The sequence below is a fragment of the Alosa pseudoharengus genome, unplaced genomic scaffold, assembly GCF_046254945.1.
Source record: "Alosa pseudoharengus isolate Yale_2024_CS ecotype anadromous, Long Island Sound unplaced genomic scaffold, YU_APseudo_1.1 YU_APseudo_1.1_scf_11, whole genome shotgun sequence".
NCBI classification, from domain to species: Eukaryota; Metazoa; Chordata; class Actinopteri; order Clupeiformes; family Clupeidae; genus Alosa; species Alosa pseudoharengus.
In genome coordinates, this window is record NW_027468576.1 from 7,025,268 (window position 1) to 7,047,712 (window position 22,445).

The window sequence follows — 22,445 nt, forward strand, 5'->3', positions numbered from 1 at the left end:
CATACACCCACACACACTCCATCTCCCTCTGTCTGTCACTCTCGCTCCATCACACACAAACTCTCTCTCACTCACACACTCAGTCACTCACATCACACACACACACACACACACACACACGTTTTGCACATGTGCACTTTAAATTAATTTTTATGTGCAAAGAAGCATTGGAAAAAGTCCCTATATGATTGCAACATAAAGCCATATGCTAAATCGCATGCAGATGCTTATCAGACTGCAAGCAACCAGTGGGGTGCAACTGTTCAGAGTCAGTGGCATGCTAGACCTCTGGCAAGCGTCCTAGTCCAGTGGCCTCATGCCCCGGGTAGAGTGGCAAAGTTCTCACATTGTGTCCTAAACATAAACACTAATGCACTCTCTCTGCCTCTCTCTCTCTCTCTCTCTCTCTCTCACACACACACACACACAGAGTGTCGTGTTTCACAGCGCACAGCGGCAGTGATTGATGATTGGTGTGTATTCTAGGTGAGCCAGCTCAGAATAGCCGCTTGTTTACCCAGAGACCAGTGGAGAAGCAACTCAAGTCCCTCCATCGCCTGCCTGTTGACCTGAGCCAAACAAAACTACCTGAGCAAATCACTACAATGTGCCATATGATTCTGCTCCACACCGGCCCTATGAGCAACCAGTGACAGGTGAGTGTGCCTGCTGTGTCTGGAGCCTGGCGCCTGTGGCGAGGTTTAGTCAGAGTAAGAGTTATTATAGAACTGAGTTGGGTAGCTATGTTGATTAACTTTGATTAATACAGTGCGTAACTTTGTTTCATCAAAGACAACATATTTTTGTTTTGTTTCCTAAAGTGTAAAGTGTAAAGTGTTTCCTGAGTCTCCCAAAGTGATTGGCAAGATGTGGTCATGCACAGTATATTGTTATGCTTTGAAATCTATAGCGCTATGGAGATTTGGAGACCCAGGGATCCGTTCAGCAAATGTATCCCTGGCATTATAGGGCTCTGTGTAATGAACTGAAGGCAATGACTCTATGAGAAGCATGTTACACATTGTTGTGTGAACCTTGTAGAAAATGGGTTGTTTATGTAGCATCATGCTGTGCAGTTGTGCTGTGCAATAAGTAAAGGGATTGTATAACTTTGATGTTATATTTGTTCTCATCTTCAAATGACCCATGGATGTTATTTCCTGTTATTGTGACAGCTGGGGTCAGAGGAGCTTTTTTGAGCACACACTCCAACTGATTGTATCTATAACATAAATGAGGTCTGGTTATTTTTTGCAGCACTGAATAATGATGGCTGGCTTGTTAAAGATAGCCCTAATGCACTATGATGGCTTACGTTTCTCATATGGTAATATGTTGTTTCCTCTCTCTTTCTCTCTCTCATGCTTTACTTCTGCGTTCTTTTCTCACACGTTTGGTTTCGGGTTCCGTTTTCAGATGGATCTGTCTTTTTCTCTCTCCTGCTCTCTTTGGTTTTCTCTCTTTTTACCGCCAAGTGTTATGTCAAGTCATGTTCCTCTCATTTCAGCATGTTCCAATAAGGTCCAGCTTATGTCAGCTGCTGGGAGTTACTGGGGTTCAGTCTCTTCACAGACAATATGGCCTTTTTATCAGCCATTCTCGATGTTCTTTCCTCTTTAATAGTATTGCATTCTATTGTATTACTGTAACATCAAGACTGCAGGTGCCCCTCGCTCTCCTCAACAGCTTCTCAGTGAGCCCCTCTAACAACATTACTGTATTCACTTGGAGAAAAAGCTATGTGTCAGCTAGCATCCAGCACTGTCTCTACTCTCTGCAGTCTGAGTTCAGGCATGCACAGAAAATAACAGCCTAGCCTGTGGGTAGCTGGTGCTGTTTGTAAACACTGCGTGTTTAGTAGTCAAACCACAGATGTGCTGACATGATTTCAAAGAGTGGTGGACAGAAGCCCGGCCCCAGGTGCCATTATGAAAGGATCTCATTAAGGATGCACAGGCAGCTTTATGGGGTGCTGATGTACTGTGTTGACTGAGAGAGAATTATGTGTTCTGCGCAAGCATGCCGGTTGGGGTGGGTTGGGATGGGGCGGTGTTGTGATGCTTTGGTTTAGTTGGCATTAACACTAATGACTTTTGGACAATGATGGCCAAAGGGGACAATGGGGTGAAGTAGCTGGACTCGTGTGCTGATGGACCGTGCGGCTGCCGAAGCTAGCGGCTGCCCCTCGAGCTTCCAGGAAGATGCATGCTGATTTATTTTAATGGTCAATTAGCGGCGGCTGAATCATGCCCACATTCACACTCCGCGCTCAAGCCTCTTGCAGCATCTATGCTGTTGTTTTGGGTGCTGTTGTGATTCCCAGCAGGATTAAAGCCCACAGAAGGTTGGGCTCAGATATGGAGTGGAGGCAAGCAAAGAAGAGTACCATGTAATGAACTAGAGTTCTTCTTTTCTTCACACTTTGTACAGCACTGGACCAGACCATTCATTTTCTATAACCTTTAGTGGGCGCAGGAACATGACCAAATGGCATACATTATGAGACCAGTGCAATCCACCACTTTGACCTGTCAGACTGGCTGTAAACAGCTTGGGGCTGGTTCCCCAAAACGTTCTTATCGCTAAGTAGTTCTTAACCTATTCCTTAACATCTCTCTTAAAGGAACCGTATGTAAGAAAAATATTTCAATTGATCATAAAATGGCCCTGATATGTCACTAGACATTAAGAAATCATGTTCATTTCAAATACTTATATCACTGACAACAGTAGTCCGGCCAGGATATTGTCATTTAAAAAGTGAAGTTGCAGCCCTCAACTGATGTTGATGTTGTGTTTTGTCATGTCATGTTGTGTTTTGGCCTGATGCGCCACCCTCCACCTATCTACTAATCACGAAGTCAGTAGTGTTTCGCCATCAGGGTTGGCAACCTCGAGTCAGGGGGGAGGGGGAGGGGATACACCGCTCTTCAGTATTTTGAAAGTGATTGCAGCACCAGTTTTGGCCACAATCTTACATATGGTTCCTTTAACGTTATGGCACGATTCCCGACACGTCCATACGCTAAGTATATCTTCTGTAAGTCACATGTTCGTAAGGTTGGTCTGGGTAAGCTCTTAGCGTTGTTTGAGCTCAAGACGATAGTCGCCGCCACTGTGCAGCAGTCTTCAGAAATCAGCGCAGCGCAGTAAGTCAAACTATGGTACAGTATGTTGACAATGTTGTGGCTCAACGATAATTTTATGTTATGGACATTTTAAGACTAATAATAAAATATGTTCGCAATGGATACAGGCCTACGTTTACTTTATTTGGTATCAGAACTAATGTGGTGGTAATTAGCCTAGGCTATTTCGTAATGTCATTAAGGCGTTCAAATTGGCAATCACTTTTGATAATTAAAAGCTGGCAAAGAATTTGCCTCTAAATGGCTAAGATCTATAAATGGGTAAGCATGGTGGTGTCCAGTAAGCGACCAACTATGGCAGCGATCCAACGTGTCCTTGTATTGAATCAAAGACGGCGCCGGCCGCGGGGCCGTTTAGTCCATGTCGCTCCATAGCTCTTTTTTTGTTGCTGTTGCCCAAGTTATTCCGAAAGCTGTTCTCTCTGTTCATTGTAGATAGCCAGGTTGCTTTTTATTGAAAACATTAACCAATGGCAATCAATACCGCATTAAACAGAAGTAACTGCAGCTGCTTGCCAATCAATTCTAATTGTAAGGTACTGTAACGATTTGATAACAAACCACACAGTTGTCCAATCAAAAGGTTTATTCACTGGGAACGAGAGCCGGGACACGGATAGACCAAGACCAAGACACAGAACACAATGCAAACAGGGCAGGTCAAGCACGCACACACACTACACATACAGGGGAGGACGCAGCCTCCCACACAAAAAGGATCACACACGAGGGAGAACTAAAAGGGAAACATGTTACAATAAAGACGCTAACATTACACACAAAACTAAGGAGAATAACGACATAAACCCCCCAAATGTTCGCTCTCGTATCCCAGGATCCCCTGCGCGGGAGAACGCGAACACTGTCTTTTTGCGCCGACGTTACACAGCTCCCCCAACAAGCCATTGCCGTCCTCGGCAATGCCCACGAGGTAGCCACATGCTAACGTCGGCGCGCGTCGCCCGCCACTCAGTTCAGTGCGACAGTACCGCCAACTCACGTGGGGTGCACGCCGCAGGAGCTCACTCAACGGGCGCCACGCTGCTAGCAATCCAGTACGGGCGTGCTAGCAGCCACGTGGCCGACCCGCTCGTCACCAGCTCCCTCTCAGCAGCCGCCCTCAGGCTGCACTTTCCGCGGCGTGACACCGCGGCACTCCTCCTCTCCAGACGGGGCCCTAGGTGGCCTTACAACCGTCGACACTGTACCAAGCACCGGGGTTCGAGGGGGGCCAGATGAAGCTGCGCCAACGCCACTCCGCTCCGTCGAGTCGCCGACCAGGACAGACAGGCACCGACTCCACAGCAACCGGACCGCGCTGAGCTCTCCCGCTGCAGCTACCGTCTTCGGCGTCCCTCCTCGTGTTGCCATCTCGCAGAGCCGTACTGCTCTGTTCCCGGCCCGTTCCACTCCTTCGCGGCCTCGGCGAAGGCACGACCCCCGAGATGGTCGTGTCATCGAACTCCACACACAAACTTTTTCAAAAGGCGCCGGCCAACAGGCCAACTAGAACGGGCGCCCACACAGCACGGTGCCTCTCACACGCACCCAAAAGTTTTTTTTTAAAAGTTCAGAGGACATTTCCGTCAAACCTGCCCCACCGTCGTGAGTTCGCTGCCCTCAGCGGCTCCGCCAACCGTCCATCGTCTAGGAACCTCTTCCTCGCCGCACTCCCTCGGCTCTGCTCACGCGTCGCGGCTCGCCGTGGAGTCAGCGCCCAGGCCAGCGTCATCTTCTCCGCGACCACTTCATCTGGCCAGATCTCCTCCCATGGAAGCAGGCAGGTCTCGGCGATAGCTCCTCTCCTCCGGCGGCGGTAACGATAGAAGGCCTCAAGCTCTTTAGTAGCCCTTACAAGGGCTCTCTCTGGATCCTCTTGCGTGGGCCTCCACCCAGCGGTGAAGTCTCCCGCTCCCAGCTTCTCTCGCTGAGCGGAGGCCATGTTCGAAAGTCGCTTCTGACACCAATGTAACGATTTGATAACAAACCACACAGTTGTCCAATCAAAAGGTTTATTCACTGGGAACGAGAGCCGGGACACGGATAGACCAAGACCAAGACACAGAACACAATGCAAACAGGGCAGGTCAAGCACGCACACACACTAAACATACAGGGGAGGACGCAGCCTCCCACACAAAAAGGATCACACACGAGGGAGAACTAAAAGGGAAACATGTTACAATAAAGACGCTAACATTACACACAAAACTAAGGAGAATAACGACATAAACCCCCCAAATGTTCGCTCTCGTATCCCAGGATCCCCTGCGCGGGAGAACGCGAACACTGTCTTTTTGCGCCGACGTTACAGTACCTTACATTAATATAAAAGTGTACATCATTTTTAGAAGTCGTTAAACCCATGTCAAGCAGCGGCACAAGTGGCACAACGGAATAAGGAGGGTGGATGATTAGCGAGGGATAGGCCTACCCGGTTAGTCTACACGTCACAACATATCGTTTGAACATATATACTGACAATTTGATAATTTAACTAGATGCAAAATATGACTGCCGCTCAGTCCTGTACATCCGTTCCGCGAAAATAAATCACACTTCAATTTGTCTCCATATTTTACTCCATCCCCCACTCTCTTCACAAAATATGACTGCCGCTCAGTCCTGTACATCCGTTCCGCGAAAATAAATCACACTTCAATTTGTCTCCATATTTTACTCCATCCCCCACTCTTGAAACTTTTGTGTATGCTTGTTTGGCATGCCTGAGTGTGTGTGTGCGGCTGCACAGAAAGTAGCCTACTGGTGCTGAAAAGGTGAATAGATTGTAGAATAGCCAAAGAAGATGTAGCATTGTTATAAAACCTTTAAAATCTCTAAACAATCACAAGTAGGGCAGTTCATCACAGTTCATCCATTGCAACTGGATTGATGAAAGGTCACTTACACCTGTAGGCTACATTGTATTTGGGAAAAGCAAAAGGTATCAGCATAATGTTATTTATTTATTTATGTATTTATTTATTTATAAACAAAAACATCTCTGTCAGTTCCATGCCGTTTTCAACAGCTATCAAAAACAAAGGTCATTTTTGGATGGATGGATTTTTTGTGAATGTTTCTTCTTCTACATAAGATTTTAGTCATCTTTAGTTCATGTAATACTTTATTGTCAATGCACAAATTAAGTAACAGTAGTCTGAAACGTTATTGTTGTTAATGCACAAATTAAGTAACGAAATGCTGTTTTACATCTAACCAGTGGTGCAAATAACTGACATGTCCAAATGGGCCTTGATGAAATGCAGACTGTACACATTTTAACGGGCCAAAGTTGAAGAGCTGTCCGTTATTGTTCGTGCAAATATAGGCTGATTCATGTTCCCTTGCATTGTGTAACTGAGGTCCATGGCTAGTCTGGCTTTCACCAGACCAAGCTCAATCTTTTAAGAAATCAAAAAAAATAAATAGCGGGCAGATCAGGCTGGATTCACCCAGCCTAGTCCATAGGCACCCGATATTGTTTAATTTTCCGATTGAGATATCCACGCTCTGGCTATTCTAAATGCAAAAATGCATCAGGGAGTTATGACAAAACTGTAACTAACAAATTAGATCCTAATAGAAAGCTGTTAGCTTCCCTAAGCTACAGGTAGGCTTATAAGGTAGGCCTATTTACAACATAAATTGTCAATAGGCTATGCTGGCGACACAAATAAAATCTCCTTTGGAAACCAATGGCTTAGGGACCGTTCGTTTTTTATAGAGTGCTTCAATCAAAAGTTGCATGACCCTCCCCTGCCTGTAAGAAAATTTTCAACGACCCTCCAGCAGTCTTTTCAAAAAAAGACATGATCCTCCCCAACCAATTGTCGATACTTACCGCCCACGCTATAGAGCGTTATGAAAAGTTGAACAAATAGATTTAAGCAATCATTCGAAACTCACCCTCTGCTTTCTGATCTTACACATCACACTTCACCAAGATGGTGGCCATTTCAGTAGATTTACTCACTAACATTGTTGTGGAAACACAATAAGCATGGAAACTAAATGCACACTTCCTGCAACTGCATTAGCCTACTTGAAATAATTTACTCCTCTAGTAAGTATTCACATGAAATAAAACAATAAAACATTGAGACCATTCAACAAAGCACACTGGGTAATAACAAATTCAACACATAAACTTGTTGCTATGGACTCGTCTCTAGGCTTCCTCAGTCATTGTAAAGCTGCCGAAGCTGAACATTATCCAACTCAATTTCTCAGACGAGCGTCAATTTGGGAGCTTGCTACACTCCTTCCTTCTCAAATGACTTGAAAAGGCCGTTTGCACAATTTCACAAATAATCACAGGGACCGAAAAATACCTAACATGCCAACTTTTTCTGGGTTTAGGCATATCATTTTAACTTTTCCCCGCTGTCTTGCCGTTTTAATATTTTCCCGTAGAATATCCCATATTACTGTAATACTCTCATAACATTAGTCCTGCATTCTGGCCTGTCTCTGTGTTGTCCTGTTGTTACCCCTTGTTACCCCTTGCCCTTCCAGAGAAACGGATGTATTCAAATCATCGTTTTGCTTGCTTGAATGCGAACTCAGAGTGATGTTAACCTACAGTAGGCCTATTTAAGTTAACGACGTGGTTGTCGTGAGCACGATTCATTGGCGCTTGCAGTGTTCGGCCGTAGGCTAGGCTATGTCTATAGACATGCGTATACGTGCGTATACGTGCGCACCTGCCAATAAGAGCCAAAGAAATCCCCCTGTATATTCACTCCAAGTTGGCCTACCATAACTTACCAACTCTAGCCTACACTGTAGACCATAAACTGGCTATTTATATGACCAATGTATTTATATTCTGTATTCTGTATTCTGCTTTATGAAGCAGAATTACGCACTGCTACTTGGAACGTATCACATTTTTGTTGGCAGGAGAGAGAATGACAGTGATTAACAAATTGCACTTGTTGCTGGTTACCAATAAATAGGGCCTAGGCTAATATATTTTTTTTTGCAAACAACAAAAACAGAAAGGATGGAGACAGCAAAGCTAGAGATGGGCAGGAACAAGGTCAAATTGTAGAAAATGCTTGTCAAAACGTTAGGAGCTGGATGTGTGGATGAATGAAGCACAAGTATGCTTTATAAGCATGCACACTGTTTAAAGTTAGGCTAGGCTACACGGTAAACTACAAGTAAACCAACGTTAGCTTTTTTAGGGCTGGATATAAAGTTGACCAAATGGATATAGGCTGTTAGGCGTAAATAAAGTGGGATACTTTGTTGCTCCAACCCTTCCGTTAATGGGGACGGATGTTGACATTTTCCGTATTTTGCGTGAGAAATCCATATAGCCTATTCATTGTTCAATGTTGACAGAGCTATGGAACGAAAGAGATCGTTATATGGCGACAGAAATCAACAATCAAACAAGCCACTTTGATTTTTTGCTGTTTTTATTAATACAAAAGATGGGTGACCCCCCCTCCTAGACAAAAAAAGTTAGGTGACCCTCCCCTCAACAAAGAATAAAAAGACATGACCCTCCCCTATTTTCCTCCGGTGACCCCGTTTATAAATAACGAACGGTCCCTTACGCCTTACAGTATCAAGCGGACTTAAACTGCCATATCGTGGCGAAAAGTTGTAATAAAATTCACCCAGCTCCATGAGTCAAGGAAAGCGCTAATGAAGTAGCCACTTCTAAATGGGACCCACTACACAGTAGCTTAAGGTTGCTAAAGCAACCATAATGAAATGAAGGTGTCATTGTTTGGATACTTCACACACACATGCTTTTTAATTTCACAGACTACAACTACCAAGCTGGAATCAAAGCACATCGATTCCCCTCTCACACATGTATAGGCAAAACTGTATCAGACCGGTGTAACGTTGGTAAATCTTCCATTGCACAGAATGATTTTTGTAGCACGTGCAACAAATGACAGTCGAAAGATACAATTACAGTGCTGCTATCAATTTGCTTGGTATAACCGCATTTATAGTTTTCTACAAATGCAATCAATCAAATTGGCCTCCATCACTCAACCAACGCTAACGGTAACATTACCTAGGTCCTTATTGATATTATAAGATTAACGTACCTGCAGTAAAAACCAAGCATGTCCGATAAACATCCTCAGATTTATTTCGGCTTCAAGAAGAAATGGGAATTACATTTCATGTGAACATCGTCCTATCCTTATTAGACGTTCTCTGCGGTAAACTACAGTCCTTGTAGGAAGCGTCCATTGTTTTTCCAACCCACTTTTAACTTCCAACAAAATTACGTCTCACTGCAACGATGCGCCATCTAGTGGACAAACGACTACTTATTGCCAATACTGGAAATGCAGCCATGATGATGATGATGAATATTTATTTTGGCTTTCTTTTAATCCTACTGAATTTGTAATTATGTATCGGCCGTTCTAATACCGATAGTATGTGGGTGCCTGTGTGTGTGTGCATGTGTATATGTGTGCACCGCCATCTACAGGCCAATGAGTGTACAGTCACTAAATGTACACATAACCTAATTTTTTTTAGACCCCCCCATGGATGAAATTCTACGAAACTTGACATACCCCCAGAGAATGCCAGGTCAATCATACGCATAAAATAAAATTTGGTGCAGTTCGTTCTGAACATCTTAACTGAAGATAGGGGCGATTAAAGCAGGGGGGGGGGGGTGCAAATCACAAATGAGTGATTATGGGCCAGGTTGATGTGGGCCCTTGAGACCAACATACCATAAAAGATTCTTCATCCTCAGTGCCACGGTTCAGGTAGTTATTTAGGAAAAACTGCTTTTTTTGCGGTTCCGGGGGCCCAGCACGGGGGGGGGTTGAGTTACCCCCGGGGACGAAACGAAATTTTTCCGTAAAAGTCTAGTGGGGCTACATACCCACCAAATTTCATGTGCCCCGGTGGTTCGGTGTCCCAGGAAGTAGATGAGAAAAAAAAAAAAAAAAAACTTTGACAATCCCTATATGACCGCTTCGCTAGCTTCGCTAGCGGCGGTCATAATTAATAAATAGTCTATATTTTACTGATAACTTAAACTCTGTTAAAATAAAAGTTACTGGAATAATTTGAGGAATGTTTAATTTGCATAGAACGTGTTGTCTTTCTTAACGCCGTCATGCACCTGCGTGTGAAGTGGAAAATCGATTCCTGAGCAATTGATGCCAACTAATTCAGCACCTTCACTTGGGACAGCGCCTTTGTAACGTCGAACGTAAGAGGCAGCGTGTTAAGAAGCTTCCTAAGGGACACTTCGGGGAACACACTTAAGAACATAAACAACTTTGGTAAGATATATCTTTTGAGTCTTCTTAGCGCGCTAAGAGTGAGCGTTATCGGGGAACCGGCCCCTGATCTTTTTTTCCCCTGTTACTTTCTTGGTAGTGCAGACTATTTCAAATTCTGAGGCCTAGTCCACACGTACCAAACCGATCTTTTTTTCCTCCGTCTTCCCTGGAACCGTGTCAAGAATATTTGCATCCAAACGGATCCATCTCAACATGACTCAACACGTTACTTCATATCCCAGGCCTATAGGTGGCACCGTTTGTTACAGAAATTGACCAAAGCTTGCGCGCTGTAGGCCATACAAACAGACAGAGTAGGCTACAACGAAAATGGCTAGTCAGTGCAAGGAAACCAGAATTGTTTGTGTGGACTTATAGTGAACTGTCAACTGTAGTCAACTGTAAAACTAATAAACTTCATTTTTACGTCTTGCTTCCAGTTAGAAAAGTCTGATTCTGATTTTGAAGACAGACGATGGGGAATTTGGAAGCGAAAAAAATATGGAAGGAGTAGCAAAATACTAAATATGGAATACTCCAACCATTTGAAGTCTTTGTATCAGAAGTAATTTAGTGGCCTCTTCCTATTTCCATGCTGTATCTTGCGGAATACCTTTGGTTGCACAGAACCAGCTGCTCTATAATGGGAAATGTCTGGAGAGAAAGAAAATGAAACAAGTTTGAGTAACTTAATTGTTATTAACTTTCATAACCCACTTTCAACCTTTTTACTTTTTTAACACCTACCTTTAATGTCATGATTACATTATATTAGTGGTGTGTAAGTCTAGGTGCCTTTCACTTTAAGAAGGAGAGTAACTTGTGTCCTTGTCTGTAGGCTATTATTTGGAGCACTGTCAACATGGCGTTTCTAAAATGAATGACAAAATATGCTCACTGTAGTGGCAATAGGAAATAGCATCGTACCATTAGGAGCAGCTTGGTGACTGGTGGTTCTGAAGACTGTGGGTTGAAGTCACCAGCTCCAATCTGAGCCTGCGCCATTCCAGTCTGTAGGTGAAACACAAATGTGTGTCACAAAATCCATACTTGTATTCAGCATGTCGTCTAGCAAATGTAAAAAAAGTTATTATTAAAAAAAAGCATATAAAGCTTGAGTGAATAGGGTAGAAAATTTAACCAATTTAATCTCAATGAAACTCCTTTGAGACAGAATCCATGCGAAGTCCATGAATCAAATAAACTCAGAATAGTGGTTAATAACTTTGCAATGATAGCTCACATTAACTCTACAAAAACGTAGTGTTAGCTAACATTACCCCTCAATTAGGCCTGCATTCTCATGAGATTTAACGTTAATGTTAGCAGCTGCTAAACTTTTCCTCAAACGAAAAATCGAACACACTGGCGCATGTAATATTATTAATGTTGGACCCCAAACAAACAGGATGTCCATTTCTCTGCAGTGCCATTTCATATAACACCATTCAAACATTTCATACATTAATGTTACCTTACCATGCATAAAATCTATCAGCATGCTAACAATGAATTTAAACCTGAACTCAAGTAACCTAACGTTAAGTTAATGTTAACAGTTCACTGAGTAAGTTAACGTTAGCAGCTTGCTGCTGCTTCATAATTTAATTGACAAACCTAACAGCAACAAATAAACGTCCTTTTCACATATTAGTGATAACTCACATAGAGATTTGTGACTTCAGCTTAATTGATCATGGGAAACACATAGGAATGTTAATATTTATGACCCAATACATCTGGACCCCTTATTCCTTTAATTCCAATATGGCCACTGTCCAAAAAAGCAGTTTTGCCTGTAGTTTGGGGCCTTACACCCCATTGTTCGTGCAAATTCATCTACAAACACAAAATTGATACAGATGTAGCTGAGGGCATACTAAAATGATTTAGCCAGGGCATCCAAGCGACCTAGATGGCGGCCAAATCTAATATGAAAGGGATTCAGCTATATATAGCTTTTGAGCCAGATGAGATACAAATACAAACTTTATGTCTATTTTACCTTTTTTGACCATGGGAAACTCATAGGAGTGAGGCCCATACTTGAGTATATCAGGACCCCCCAAATTCCCTAAATTCAATATGGCCTCTGTCCAAAAAAATTTTTTGGCTACAAATTTTGAACCAAATGCGCTACAAATGAGGATGTGATGTCTATTTTATGTTTATTGACCACAAGAAGTCCATTGGCAAATTTATATTTATGCTTGTCATATTTATATTTATGCCTAAGTCTGGAATCTGTATTCTTTTCAAGACTGTGGTTGAAAATATTTTTTTTTACCACAACTTTGAAGGTTTTTCTCTTTGAAGGCAGTATTTCTCTTCGAAGGCAGTATTTATATTATGGCAAATCAATCAATCAATCAATATAGTCGATTTGTCCAAAACTCTGCTTCACAACTGCATAACAAAAAAAGCAATAACATAAAAAACAACAGTGAATTATCATTATCACTCACGATCACCAGATCACTCATCGTCTCCACCATCATTGTTTGTACAAGCACCCTCACATGCATATAGAACTGCAACGAACTCCGGCTTTACAGCACTTGCAGTGCTCTCTATTTTCAATTTCAATTTAATTGTGCTTATGGAGCGCCAAAACATTACACATGTATTATGGCGCTTTACAGAGTGTAGACAATCAGAGAAAGGAAAGAAAAGAAAAGAAAAGAAGGCCCAGGGGTAACGGGGGCGAGGAAAAACTCCCTAGAATTGGAGATACATATAGAAAGCAACCTCGAGCAGATCCTCACTCAAGGGCCTGACCCATCTGCCTAGGGTCAAATACAGGAACTGCTTATCTAACAAAATCTGTTATTAATCTTATATCAAGATTAAAAAAACCAGTTGGTATTGTTTTCAGTATAAAGAGACTTACCTAGCGCTTTCTTGTGAAATCATTTGACTTAATTAAAAAAAAAATTGACTTATTTTAAGACATCTCATCTTGAAAACAAGCAAATTTGTCTGCCAGTGCGTTAAGCAAATTTGTCCTAAAAACAAGCAAATTTGTCTGCCAGTGCGTTGAGCAAATTTGTCTTGATAAGACTCCTTAAAATAAGTTAAAGTCTTCTTAAATTAAGTCAAAATTATCTTTTGAGAGGGCGCTATGTAAGTCTTTTCATACTAAAAACAATACCAAATAGATTTTTTAATCTTAATATAAGATCAATAACACTTGGTTAGAATTCATTTTTTGCAGTGTCGTAAGGTCTGTATACATGACAAATGCATATGATAGTCAGGTGTAGAGAATAGGACATGGTGTTTAAAGCCACCTGATGATTACATATCCGGTATGATAATGCATTAATCCTAATTTAGTGTCAGAAAGTTCAAATAGCAACCACAGTGGAGGAGAATGGTGCAGGCTTTACTGGCATCTCCAAAATTAGTCTAGTAAGGTTCCCAAGTCTTGCTCGTAGAGTCCCGCTACCATCCCCATGCATTGAACTCTGGGAATCATATCTGATACAGGCTTGGTGACCTTGTCAAGTCGCTGCTCTACATAGGCAGTGGGGCTACACCAACTTTGTGAGCAGTAGTGAGCGAATCAGCCACTTCTCTTTCCATAATATATTGGGTGTCAAGTGCTATGAGTTCATGATTCGTTGATAAGAAGGGATTTCCATGGGTTTCCATAACCGGTAAAATTTAACATCCTTCTTGAACATGACTTGTAAGCTGTATGCCTCTTCGTTATGATGATGATGATGATGATGATGAGCTGCTATCATACACAGCTTGAAACTCTTGTACTAATTCTGGCACAGTCAGGCCCTGCCAGCATGAGGGCTTTAGGGTTTTCATAAAGTCCAGCTGTTCCACCACAGTCCATACAATCCACTAGCATTCTCTATATTTGCTCAAAGTTGCCCAAATCTACTGTATGCTGGAATTCTGACTCATATGCCTTCCCTACATTCTCAATTTTAAAATTGGTGAGAATATTTGGAAAGTAGAAATGATCAGGTAGTTGCTTTCTTGTAAATGCAAATGTAGGATCTAAACATAGGCAATTACAAACGTAAGCATTCCTGTGTGTTTGTCATGGTAAAAAAAAAAAATAGACATTACGTTTTCATCTTTAGCGCATTTGATTCAAAGGTTGTAAACAAAAACCCTTTTTTGGACAGCAGCCATATTGGATTTGGGGACTTTGAGGATCCACATATACACAATCATAAATATAAATATTTAGAGATTGGCATGGTTTGTTTTTTGTTAGCCTATTAGCTAGTTTGATTTGCATTGAACTCAATGAGCATCAAACCAGCTAATAGGCTAACTGAAAAACACACCATTCCAATCTCTAGGTATGGTGAAGGGTATGTGATGATGTGGGGCTATCTTAATTCCAAAAGCCAAGGGAACTTTATCAAGATGCACAGTATCCTGGATCCATGAAATAAGTGGCCTTTAAAAATAAAAAATCTGCCTGCCTCTATGGGAATTTAACATAGGGGTCAAATACGTATTGCCCCTGTAATTTAAGGAAGAACATTTATTTATTTACGATACATTACATACAAATTGGTGTCCTTAAAGGTTGGATTTTTACTCATTTTTTTAATTATGGCATTAAGATCAATTTTTAGTCAACTTTAGCATGGGTTCAAATACTTATTCTCCCCACTGTATCAATTATACATTTGTATCTCATCTGGTTCAAAATATGCAGCCAAATCCCTTTTCAGGTGGCGGATTTGGCTGCCATCTTGGTCTCAGAGATCACTAACTCGGGCGCCCTGGCTAAATCATTTCAGTATGCCGTTAGCTGTATCCGTGCCAAATTTGGTGCTTGTACTGTAGATAAATTGGCGCAAATAATGGGGTGTAACTACAGTCAAAACTGCTTTTTTGGACAGCGGCCATATTGGAATTGGAGGATTAAGTGGTCGAGATATACTGGGTCATAAATATAAACATTCCTATGTGTTTCCCATGATTTAACAATTAAGTTGAAAAAGACATCAAGTTTGTATTTGTAGCTCATGTGGTTCAAAGATAGAACCCTTTTCAGGTAGCGGCCTTATTGGATTTGGCCGCCATCTTGGCCCCAAGGGTCTCTGGCTCCGGCGCCCTAGCTAAATAATTTCAGTATAACTTGAGCTACATCTGTGGCAAATCTGGCGCTTTTAGAAGAATTTGCGCGAAATTACCTATTTATGTGCTTAAGGCCCCCCACTATAGGCAATACTATAAGTGTCAAGTCCAGGGCAGCTGAGGTGTGGCGATGACATCATCAATACGCAAGTATGCGGTTTCACCATCCAAACGAACTCACAAGGGCTACGGTTTCAGATTTTTCCACCCTGGGACCAGGTTTCAAAAAAGTGCGGTTTCGGGCAGTGCTTTTACAGGATTCGTTTGGACGATCGGCCAAGACGAAGTAAAACCGGTGCGTTTAACCCAGAAAGCGTCTCCGTGTGGACGGGGCCTGAATCCTTTAGAGAATATTTATATTCAGCATTTTTTACACCTCCTTTATTGAAAGTATACTGACCTTTTCATCCATGTGCTGGTTTCACTCCCTCTCAGTCAAAATAAGAAACACCTCCAGAGCATTGTGAACACATGTTCTAAAATCATTGGCCACCCTCTTCAGTCTCTGACATCACTGCACGACAAGGCAACATTAGGGAAAGCCAACTGCATCCTAGAAGACTCTACCCATGTCCTACACAGAGTTTTTGAATGGCTGCCCTCTGGCAGGCGTATGCGCTGTCCTCTGGCTAGGACTAACAGGAGGAAGGCCACCTTTACTTTTGAGGCTATTCGCCTTTTGAACTTGAATATGCCCCCCCCCCCTTACACTCCTGTCTGTCCTGTTCTTTCTTTGCCTGTCCTGTTCTTTCTTTTGTCCTGTCTTATATGTTGTGTTATGTCTTATATGTTGTGTTATGTCTTATATGTCACTATGCCTGCATAGAGAAAATTGCCCCTCGGGGATAAATAAAGTTTTTTGAATTGAATTGAATACAACAGTAATATATCTAGTAATATTATAATAGAAGAGTTTGGTAAACGCTATATCTCCATTTTTAAAAACATTAATACACCATGTTATTTAATTGTGAATTTCAGGTAATATTAATAAAATTGCAGCTGTGTTGTTCTGATTGAGTAAAGATAAATTGAATAACAATGAAATAAAAAAAAAGATTAATGAAAATTCATTAAAATGGAGGATATAGCGTTTGGAACCACCTCTTCAATATTACTATATATATATTACCTAGTAATTTTATAGGCGGCGGTACATTCACATTTACACAAGATACATTCACTCATGAATAAGTCATAACTTTGACTTTGTTTCCAAAATAAAGCAAAAAACAAGTAAAGCAAACATAAACTTTTCTATGGCACACCAGAGGGATGTGCCCTGATGCACAGTACTGTGCACTGCATCTCTGCAAACATGCTACCTTAGAATATTGAAGTATTCAAGTGATTCAAGTGCTCTTATTCCACTGTGGAATGAATGCCTGTCACAGACTGTTGTGTTCAGCTGCTGTGATTCAAGAGGCATGATATGAACGATCAATCTCCATTAACTCTGAGAGGCTCATTCACAAACACCTCTCTCCACTGCTTTATTGAATGAGCAGAATGAGTTCAGATCAGGACACTGAAATAATCACGGTAGACACACTTTTTGTTTCCAATGATTTTGTTTCCACTAAATCATTTCTCTAAATCTTCCGGATTTTTTTGTCTTTTTTTTCTTCAGTAAAACGATTCCTGGGACACTGAAAGACCGCCGGGGTGCACGGAACTTGGGGTATGTAGCCCTACAAGGATGACACGGAACCATTGTTTTTCGTTTTGATCCGTCACAGGCACGCACACAAGCACACGCATGCACACACACACATAAACACAAACACGTACACACACGCATGCACAAACACACCCACACACATGCACGCACACACACACACACACATAAACACACACACTAACACGCACACACACATAAAAACACACACATGCAGGCAAGCAGGCACACGCACACACACACATAAAAAACACACACACACACACACCCCATTACCCCCATACACCCACTCACAAGCGAACACACACACACACACACATGCAGGCAAACAGGCAAGCAGACATGCAGACACACACACACTCACAAGCAAAAACACACGCACAGAGAAGCACACTACACAAAAGCAAATGCACACACTCATTTACATACACAAGTTGCAAGAGTAGGGGATGGAGTAGGAGACGGCGTGATTTATTTTTGCGGGACTGAGTGGCAGTACACCTAGTTTTATGTACACTAAACACTCTTTGAATGGTTAAATGGTCCATTTTCTTTTCATCAAAAGGATTCCACCATCTTTTTGCAACTACAGACATTTACATTTGTAGGTGAATGACAAGAGAGACCTTTCACTGGCATGCCAATGGAATAATCTGTTAGCATGGAGTTTACTTCTGATGGTTTTGTGTTGTTGTGTGTTTGTTTTTCAAATGGTGACCCCACCCTTATGCATATCTCTCCAATAATTATCCTTATGGAACTTTTACCATCCTCTTACTCTTACCATGTGCATAGGGGCAAAATAAATGTGGATCATTTTCCAGACAAGGCTGTTAATAGTTTGATTAGAAACTTCTTTATTATTGTTTAACTGTGACTATGGCCATTTTCAGGCCAATACCTGTTTATTATACCCATTTCCTCACATACTGAGGTCAATACACTTTCAACTTATTTGAATTGTGTATTTTCTTGTCTTCCCCATGTTGAGGAAAGACCAGGGCATTTGACCCCTGTGTGACTTTTACACCTTAAAGAAACAAGACATCATGGATTACTGCTTGGAAGCACTCTGGTTACCTTGGAGAGGGTCTGAATGAAAATGTTTCAGTTACATTTCGTTTAAGATTTTCTAGGAGTGGCAATAATTTTGCACATGCGTTTTTGTTAACAATATACATTTCTAAATCTTTACGAGTACAAGGACAAGATCTCGTAAAGGAAGGTTTTAAATACAGTTGTTTAATTAATTCCAAAGAACATACTGGTCTGTGTCGTTTGACACTGACGCCATCAGCTCAGCCATTGGTAGTGTTCCACAGTACACCACTAACCGCACTCCACTGCCGGTCATCATATAAAACCCTGGAGTAGTAGTGGTCAGTTCCTGGGTTTTTGCTGATTTGGAAATGGGCTTGAATAGGAAGGTAGCCAGACGGATCTGCAGAGCAAATTCAAATGTGCTCACAGATTTATCTAGGTTCACCCATATTTGTTAATTTGTCTGTGCTAGATTACGGTTACGCTGGCGAGTCACACCGCTCCGTCTGGCATCTTGTTTTGTCTGATGTCTGTGTGCGGAGCAATTTGGGTTGCACCCATACAAATGTGCTATGTAAATAAAGACTTACTTACTTAATTACCCAGGCTATGGGGTTAAATTTGTTTGTTTTCAATCTCAGACAATCTATGTTATGATATGCATGTACCGTAAGCTTCAAGAGACTCTCTTCATTCCCCTAGATGAGAGAGGAGGTGACTAAACGTCTAGAGTCTTTTTTATCAGATTCCTCATAAACCATGATCCACTAACTATATAGTTTATTTCCATTCCTTTGTGTAATTCATAGTCTCACATCTGTCTATTATAAAATAACACACCCAAATGGGGAGCCCTGAGCGCTTACGCTATTGGTTGTATCAGAACATCTGATGGTGAGGGGAGCATTGCACGGATCAAAGATTATTATCTTATGTCCTTGCCAGATGCACCGTTCACAGTCGTCATTGTAATGTGGTAGGGGGATTACTCACTCACTTATAAATGGGGGAACCATGTAACTGCTGTGTTGTCTCAATGTGTATATGTGAAAGAGTGCGTATTGTGTGCGTATATGTGACTGGGTGGGTGGATGCTTCTCTGCACGTGTGTGTGTGTGTGTGTGTGTGTGTGTGTCAGTGCAGTATATCTTGGTTCACTGAGGTTGTCTCTGGGTGACTTTGAAGCCTGGGGGTATGAGTAAAGCGTCACTGGCCACAACAGATCATGGCTCATCAACACGCACTGCGGCTCTGGTTCTTTCCCCCCGGGCACTATGCTAATCCTGCTACACATGGCCCTGCCAACACCTGTGCACTGGTCTTGTATCCAGACTGCTTGAGCCTTACTGCTCTGACATGACCTCTGGTGCCTGAACAACAACAAAATCACAAAAATCAGAACGGCAACCATCTCTTCTAAATGAAATTACACTTTAAGATACATTGCCAAAGTATTTTACTCTACACCCTATTTTTTTCCATTTGAGGCAACATTTTGATCAAAATCTTTAGAAACAGTAAAGTAATGGAACAATAAGACTACAGCCTGCCCTATAAAACCTGGGGTAGGATGGATCTTTGTTGGGGTTGTATCTGTTATGGCACAATCCAGTCAGGTTATTAGAGGCATAAATATGTTGAATTACTGTTAAGGATATATGACATTCTCATTAATCTAAACCAGGAAACGGGTGGAGAGCAGACGGTTGAAGGCGGCTACTGAAATGATGCAACACACTGTGAAAGTTGACACAATCCAAAAAGAAAAAGAAAAAACTGTGTCCAGCGTTTCAAGACTGAGACCCACCCTCTCTGGGAAGAGCTCTGGCAGTTGGAGATCTCTTCACGTAAGAGCACCGTGGCCTTGGCGTAGAGTTGAGGGGCCACTGCCACACTGGGTAGAGATCCAAGACTGTGGCCAGATGCACACAGCCCCTGATGGAGCAAACAACTGACAGCCTTGTGCTCCTATTTTTCCCTTCCTGAGTCAGACGACTAGGATCTTTTACTAATTAAGCACCCATTAAAAGAATTAGAAACGGCTGTCCCTACAAACGCACATGACATTTCGTATGGAACTGCTTAAACAGTCTTTAGACGTAAGCTCACTAGAGATTTCTTTTCCCTCTGAGTATTTGCGCAATGTGTAATAAACAGAATATAAAAAATAAAAACACAAACCCAGAGACGACTAAGTTCGGAGTTCCAAATGTTGACATATGTTGTTCAGATAACAACAGACAACAGATAACAACGCTCAACAGATTGATATCCGCAGAACATGCAGACTTACACGTATGTCTGAAAGCAACTACAGAGAGAGAGAGAGAGAGTGAAAGAGAGAGTATGGTTGGTTGGTATGGGGTGGCTTTGAGCCAATAAAAGCAGCACAACATCACCAAATGACTCACAGACCTTCCATAAACATCTACACCATGTCAACAGTGACTCGATAATTCACTGGAAATATTCCCTAATTTCTACAATTTATAAGGAAACAGTAAGTTTGGGAAATTAATCCCCCCCCCCCCCTGCTTTTTCCATAAAAGTAGGCTAATGTATATAGTACAGAAGGCAGTAGTCAGTAGACACTGGATGGATCTGGTAAATGTCTAAAACTACTGCAGTGCTCAGTCTCATGCAGAGACATGCAGGCACAAATATTCACACATGCCCTGGAGGGTTAATTGGTTATCTGTCTATACCAGACCCTCAAATAGCTGTTGAGGGTGGTATATCTCAACGGCTCTTCTCCAGAATAAGGGTCAAACTATTCTAACCTTTAAACTTTAGGAGACTTGGCGTCGTCAAGATGAGTCTTTTTTAGATTAGAACGTGTGAAAGGGCAACCAGCACGGACCTTTGAGGAACACTAATGGAATTTGGTTGTTTGGTTAGAGAAGAAATCCTCTATTCTCAGCCTCGACTCGGTCCACATCTTTGTTGTTATTGAGGCTGTGAACCGCAAGATGTCGAGCTGAATAGGCTAAAGAGATGTGTGCACTGTGCAGACTATTAAAGCTGTAGGTTAGCACGTTGTACATGCTACCATTGTAAACACAGCATTTGATAAATCGTCTGGTCGACTTAATTAGCTTATAACGTAGCCTAATGAAGTGATGTAGCGAGAGGTGGAATAGGCTACGCTATACAAAGATGAATATTGGTCGGCAGCGTAGCCTGCTTTTTCCAGTAGCTTACCCCCCGGGAGAAAGATAGTTTGTGGATGATGTCATTGCCTTAACAGAGAAGGTGATGCTGAGGGGTGATGTCATCTCATCACATGCGACAGGTTGTAGTTTTGTGCTTGCTGTCTATCCTTTCTCTCTCCTCAATGCAGTAACACTGTGTATATTTAACGAGGCAAGGGTGAGGTCATCATTTTGCTTTGAGTGATGCTACACACTACAGAAGGCATTCCTACATAAATACTTAATTAGTGTGTGTGTGTGAGAGAGAGAGTGAGTGAGTGAGTGAGAGAGAGAGAGAGAGAAAGAGAGATTTTGTATATTCAAGATACATTTTTGGTAGCATATTTTCTCTATCACACATGCATCATATTTTAGGAAGCAGTAAGAAGAATTCTCTGATTCACACATAGGCTACCATACACTAGACTACACATACACACACATTTACCATAGCTTAATGATATAGCCTACGCTCTTGATGATTCCACAACCAAATCATATTGTAGGCTATCATATTAAGGAACTAAATCAAGCATAATAGAACCTGTGCTGTAGTTACAAAGAAAATCAGATGGAGTGAGTAGCCTACCAACACAGTTGGGATGCGCTTTGATCTGTCTGATGATGCGCTTCTCGTGTGTTCTCTTGGGGATGAAACAGTGGCTTTGGCTTTGGTTTGAATTCCGACTGTTCCGCTAAGACAGGGATGGTGATATCGGCACGGTGCACTGACACAATCTTAAATCACTGCATTGGTTGCCTGTCCTGTATAGGGCATGGCATGCTTTCAGAGCCTGATGTAGCCTACTGTTTACTCAGAAGGACAATGCATTATTCTGGCAACTGGGCAAGCAGATTAGCTTTTATTGGCCCTTATAGAAGTGATATTTCTGCCAAATACCTTGTGTGTGTCTGTGTGTTTGTGTGTGTGTGTGTGTGTGTGTGTGTGTGTGTGAGAGAGAGAGAGAGAGAGAGAGAG

General features: G+C 42.0%; 1 protein-coding gene across 1 annotated transcript in view; it reads left to right on the plus strand.

Moving 5' to 3' along the window:
* Window positions 1–510: 510 nt before the first annotated feature.
* The window catches only part of lepr (leptin receptor), a 51,241-nt gene continuing 29,306 nt past the window's right edge, over window positions 511–22,445 (plus strand). Inside the window, exon 1 of the mRNA XM_076277870.1 lies at window positions 511–656. The gene's annotated coding sequence lies outside the window, so the exon portion shown is untranslated. The remainder of the gene's footprint in view (window positions 657–22,445) is intronic.